The sequence below is a fragment of the Taudactylus pleione genome, unplaced genomic scaffold (genome assembly GCF_031769625.1).
Source record: "Taudactylus pleione unplaced genomic scaffold, aTauple2 ptg000070l, whole genome shotgun sequence".
In the NCBI taxonomy this organism is placed as follows: Eukaryota; Metazoa; Chordata; class Amphibia; order Anura; family Myobatrachidae; genus Taudactylus; species Taudactylus pleione.
In genome coordinates, this window is record NW_028284472.1 from 16,397,701 (window position 1) to 16,403,358 (window position 5,658).

The 5,658-nt window shown below is 39.3% G+C and overlaps 1 pseudogene; it reads right to left on the reverse strand.

Annotated features, from left to right (window-relative positions):
• Positions 1–710: 710 nt before the first annotated feature.
• Positions 711–1,675, reverse strand: LOC148533794 (uncharacterized; annotated as a pseudogene).
• Positions 1,676–5,658: the final 3,983 nt, after the last annotated feature.

The window sequence follows — 5,658 nt, forward strand, 5'->3', positions numbered from 1 at the left end:
CAACATGAATTGAGAATGTTGTTATTTGTCGCGACTCTTCATCAAGTTCCAGTTGATGATAACCTTTATTTAAATCCAATTTCCAAAAAGAAACATGCACCTGTGAGTCGATGTATAATATCATCCATAGTAGGAGTAATATGGCGCTCTCTTTTAATGGCAACATTAGGAAGATGCATATCAACACATATTCTCACTGCATTTGGTTAACCTGGTTTGGGCACGACCGCAATAGGTGATACCCATGGTGGGCCAGATACCTTTTCAATGATATCTAAGTCTTCAAGAGTCTGTATTTCCTCTTCCACTGGTTTCCTTATGTTGATAGGGATGCGGCGATGTTCTTGAGCAATTGGAATATACTGAGTGATCAATGTGAAGATGAACTTGACAGTCTTTAAGTTTTCCAATGCCGTGAAACAGATGATCATACTCCTGCAGTAAAACATCCACATCACTTCGTAGTGGCTTTGGTTCATGTAGGACAGGAGTGGAACTGGAAGTGTCAGGTATAACAGGGGTGTAATTGTGTGTGTGGGCAAAAATTTGTATACGACCCAATTGTGATGCAGTATCAAATCCCAAGAGATGGCCTCTTGCACATTTAGTGACAAAAAAATAATGCTTTTGTCAGTTTGTAATATTTGCATGCCATAATGTCAAAAGAACCCTGTACGGAAGGGGTCGTTTATTACCATAAGTGAATATTTTTACAGATGATGGATCAAAACCACCTTGCCATGCAACTTCTTGAAACTGATAGCATCCATTAGATTTACAGAAGCACCGGAATCTATTAGAAATTCAACAGAAATGCTGTCTAGGGTGATGTCAGTTTTTGGACTGACCTTGTTTTTGCCGACTTGAGTCATGTAGATAAAGCCTTCTGGCATATTATCACTGTCAGATGATTCTGCAGTTGGAGACAATGTAGAAACCTCACAATGCACTGTCTTTCTCCTGGATTTAAATTGCTGTGAAGATTGTTTGGGTGTAGATTTGGTTTCCTTGGTATTGTAAACAGAGGAAAAGTGATTCAGCTTACCACATGCAGTGCAAATTATACCAGTGGCAGGACAGTCTCCTGAATGTGGAAAGGAGTGTCCACACCTGTAACTTGATCTAGATTTACTCGACTCCATATAGCCACTTGTGTCAGTATGTAGTTTATTGCACACTTCCAGCTTGTCAATGTCCCTCTCAATGTCCTTAGCATGTGTTTCTGAGAGTTCAAGACTTCTAGCATATTGCTGCAGCTCTGTCAGGGTCATTTCAGATTTATGAGCGCGTCTGTGCAACTTTCCACATGTGCCAAATGCAATTAGCTGCTGCTTAATTTCATCTTCAACATGGAAATGACATGTTCTTGCAAGAATCCTTAATCTAGTAATATATGCATCATAGATTCAGTTTGCAGTTGCATAGCTGTCCTGAACATATATTTGAAATGTGATAGGCTGCATTTTGGAGTAAAATAGGCAGTCAAAGAGTCCCTGCATTTGGTATAGTCCCTGGTGTCTGTCTCTGGCATAGTATCATAAAGTTCATAAATCTTAGGGCCTGTACTGATAACAAGCATGCTTTTCTTTTTGCTGTCAGTAGTTACTCCTGTAATTAATAAAATTATCAAACCTTGCAAGTCACTGTCTCCATAATTCTGCAGCATTAGGAGCATCAACATGCAGAAACTGAGGAATCAATGCTAGCATGTCAGCCATGGTGACTATGAGTAAGTAATGAGTGCGAGTAATGAAAAGTTTATCCTCATCGCCAGTTGTTATATCCTGATGCACCTTTCTTCATAGCAATGACTCATCAAGTATGATGTTTATGTAGTTTATTTATTGTAAGTAATACTTGCCTTAGTACAGGTAGATAAAGACATCATCTCCTCATGGCTGTTCTCCTTTCCCTTACAGTAGCTGCTATTTCCTAGTTGGAGAATGGACCTCTGTGATGTTCCACCACGTGACTGCTGCAGGAGGGCTGGACCGCTCCTGCGTTACCATCCACTAGGGCGTAGAGGGGGAATAAATATTTATGATGAGTGTAGCGAGGCACCGTGCCCGAAGCGTGGCGAGTGCAGCGAGCCCGCCTGGGGACACTTTTGGTCCCCCGTTAGCATCCCCGCCCCTCCCCCTTTCAGGCCGGGTCACGTGGGTGTGACGTCACAGGGCCATCAGCCCTGTATAGTCTAGACCTAACCTTTCTCTTACTCCTTCCATCTCCCCACTTCCTGATCACATGTCCTATGCTGCATGATCCTTAAAGGTACACTACATCATCTTACTATTACATGACAATGCATTGGTAGTGAGAATGGCACAGTTGTCAGTCTATTGTGCTGTACAGTTGGAAAAATGGTAATAATACAATACTGGGTGTTAACAGATGGACAGAGAGGTAAAAGGGCCCTGTTCGCAAGCTTACAATCTATAGGGTAATATGATTTTGATACATGAGGTGTTACATATGGAAAGTGCTTAGTGGGCTGTATAATCCAGTCATACAGCAATGTTGGCATGGAATCAGATGGTTGCTTGAGTATGGAAGAACACATGTAAATTTTGTTTGAACTTTGTAGAGGTGAGGTAATCAGTTAAGGTAGCTTAGGGAGGTTAAGTGAATGGTTCTGGAATTTTATGCGAGGTGAGTTTTCAGGGAATGTTTGAAGATTTGGAGGCTAGAGGAAAGTCTTGCTGTGTGAAAAAGAACATTCCACAGAGTAGGTACAGTCGAGAAGAAAACCTGTACCCTGGATTGGGAGCAGATAATGATCATGGATGAAAGATGCAGATTTTGTGCAGAGCAGAGAGGGCGAGTTGGGAGATATTTTGAGAAAAGGGAAGAGATGTATGTTGGTGTAGTGTTATTTACGGCCTTGTGTCTGTCTTTTTCAAATAGGTGCACCTAGCCCCCTGAATCCCATTCATTTATAGGAATAGAAAATTGCAATTATTTCCTATGAACGAAAATTCATAGTAAGTGCAAGTCATAAACTCATGTTAAGACATTTGAACACATTGTCATTGTCACTACAGATAAGATCGTTTTGTAATGTCCAGGTATAAACTCAGGCAGGGAGCCAACAATACAATCAATCTTGACTATCTAGAGAAAATAAAATTATAGCAAGGGTCCTGAATGCGAACCTGCATAAAAATCATTAACGATTGGTACCCCACAGGTGCTGTGAAATCATTAAGGATTGGTACCCACATGGGCTGTGGAATCATTAACGATTGGTTCCCACATGTGCTGTGAAGTACAAAGACCAGAACAATTGGCCCCGCATGGGAAGATGAGGCTGATGGAGAGATAGGGTCAGTCAATTTACAGCCTTCTGTCGGAGGTACAAGCAGTGAATGGGGACCCCAGAAGCCCACATGGTTAGCTCAGAGGTCTAGATTAAGCTGTAGGAACTAGCAAACACTTTGAGTATACCTGACCCAGCCTGTCCCACCTCGCAGGACAATAGCCTCTGTCTTTGACCTGAGGGACTGGGTTCAGGGAAAGGATTTGGACAGACAAAGGTGACCATATGATTTTGGTGTGATGATGATGAAGATCAATTTCCAGCATCATTAGCGATTTTTTATCTCAGTGGTATGAAGTTCCTGCACCTTTTTTTCCAGGAAATTCTTCAACCATCATATATGGTAATTTACCACTCCTTAATGGAACTTGTATTATAGTACCAGATTTGTTCATTTCAGATACAATAGATCAGGGTGACACTAACCTGTCTACAAGACCATCAGCAGTTTAGGTGAGTTTGGTACTTTTTTCATGGAAAAAAAAAAACATTGATTATTAGTGAGCATTGGAAGCCAAGTATTTTCCATGGCCATACTCACTCGCCTACATTTCAGATGTAGCATGAACCCTAGTACAAAGAAACTCTAACAAAGACTGCTCTCCATGACTATCAATATCAGAGTAGAAAGTGACTACTGCTGTACTGGCACATGATGCCATCAAAGAGATTAAAAAACAAACTTATTGGTAGTCTACTATCTGCTTCTGTCTGATACCTGTGTCAGTGGTTGTTTACAGATATTGTTGTCATGGCTGACTTGGTATTTCCCAGCACTATATGAAATACTAACTGGTGACGTGAGAGTTTGCAGTTTAGATCACTCATCATGTGGATCTTTATTCCCACAAAAATCACAATCATCATCAACGTCATCATCGTCCAAAAAAAAAAAAAGTCCATCGTCTGGTGGAGAATTGGCCAGACAAACTGGGAGAAGAATTTTTTAATTTTCTTTTTTGTGCTGACATCTACAGTACTATAAATTGTTCTCTCTTGCATATTATTGTGTAAAGATGTGCACTGACCACTGTGTTTTGGTTTTGGATCTGAATTCATCTTTGTGTTTTGATTTTGGATCTGGGATTTTTAACTTTTTTTTATATTTGATAAAAAGTTTTTAAAACAGCTAAAAAAAAAATGTTTGCAATCCAAAACCCAAAATTTCGATTTAAAATCCAAATTCTGTAACGTGGGAAGATCAGAACCTCCACTCGGATTTGTCCGATTCAGGAAATGCTAGTGGATTCGGGTTTCTGGAGAACCGAACCGCACATCTCTAGTGTTGTCACAGCATTTTTCTCCCAAATAGGACTATGATTCCTTTTCAGATGTTGTATACTCAGCTGCAATTCCAATTTTTGTTCCCCAACGACCTTGTCTAAATATGTTTGCAAACAGCAAACATTCGACCATTGACATATTATATATATTAATTTTTATAGAATTCAAAATAGATGAGTAACAACCGTGGTCAGCCTTTTTGATTATTCATTACATCCATTTGTTGTATTGGATGGCTTTTAGCATTTCTATTTAAAGGTTTTAGATCATGTAGGAATGACATCCCTGGCACTTTATTTTATTGTATTGTCAGTTTAATATACTATCTGAAAGCGTATACTTTCCCTGGAGTTGGCTGATTATTTTGCTTTTTTTTCCTTTTGTATGATATTATCTATGATACAGTTGGTTTAACTGACACATTATATTTTTTATGTTGTTTTTTTTCACGTCTGCTGGATTAATGCTGTGTCTGTGTGAATTACGTTTTCCTCACCATCATCTGTACTTGACATATACGCGCTGTCTGAATAATAATTGTCAAATATGACTTCATCCTCTGCAAACACAAAATGCTTATCTATGCTGGAAATTACTGCATGTTTCTCATCCTTTACTGTTTTATTGACTCCTAACGATGATGACTCATGAACACATGGAATTATTTAGTTAGCAATGTGATTGTCACTAATTGGAAAAAAAATATTTTGTAATGATGCACATTTTCTTGTTTTGTTCAGATAATAATCTTGTTTATTACTCATCGTTAATGATTTTGTGCTCCAGTATAGTTTGTCTGTGTTCCATTTGGAATCTTTCTCAGTTTTGGCATTGGCAGCTAAATCTGGGTTGGTTGCTAGGATGCAACGAAGGGCTAGAAATTACAAACACTTGCATCAGGTCTACTATCTTCATTTGTGACACCGTAATGAATGCACATTGTTTTTCATACATAATGATCTGTCACAAAATGGAAGCTGTATCAGGATGCTGGAGACATTTTCTTGTAGTGCTGTTGTTACCTTAGAATGTAAGCTCCTATGAGCAGGGCCCTCTAC